The following is a 610-nucleotide window of genomic DNA, read 5'->3' as shown; positions in this document are numbered from 1 at the left end:
AAAAAAAAAAAAAAAAAAAGGAAGTATAATAGTAACTCCTGCCTCAACTTTCCATGGTGCTGGGATTACAAGCATGTGCTCTCATGTCTGGCAGGTTTGTGTATTTTTAAAAATGTTATAAAACATATAAAAAGAAATACAAGGACTGAGGGTGTAGCTCAGTGATAGAGCACTTGCCTAGCACATGTGAGGCTCTGGGTTCAATCCCCAGTGCTACAAAACCCCAGAAAGTCTGTAATCTTTTAAAAACCTAAAGGGACCACCTAGGTTGCACTTAAGCCAGGGTGCCACGGGCTGAAAAGCATACCAGGGACAATGACAAGCCTCTCCGCTGGGAACCAGATGCCACCAAGAACGTCCTGGCCTCCAAACGAGGAGCGTCTGGCTGATAGCTAGTGACAAATGTGTGTGGGCTGGTGGGGATAAGCTGGCTTAGGGCGAGCTGCTTCTCAGCTCCTTGTAAATGGCAGTGCCAACATTCTGACTGTTTATCAGTGATTCAAATTCTTTAAATTCTGGGGCTGGTGAGATGGCTCAGTGGTCTAAAGCACCTACTTGGAACAAGCTTGGCAAAGCACAGGGACCATGGTTCGATCCCCCAGCACCACAT

The sequence above is a fragment of the Octodon degus genome, unplaced genomic scaffold (genome assembly GCF_000260255.1).
Source record: "Octodon degus isolate 3935 unplaced genomic scaffold, OctDeg1.0 scaffold00276, whole genome shotgun sequence".
NCBI classification, from domain to species: domain Eukaryota; kingdom Metazoa; phylum Chordata; class Mammalia; order Rodentia; family Octodontidae; genus Octodon; species Octodon degus.
Note: the sequence above shows the minus strand (reverse complement) of the source record.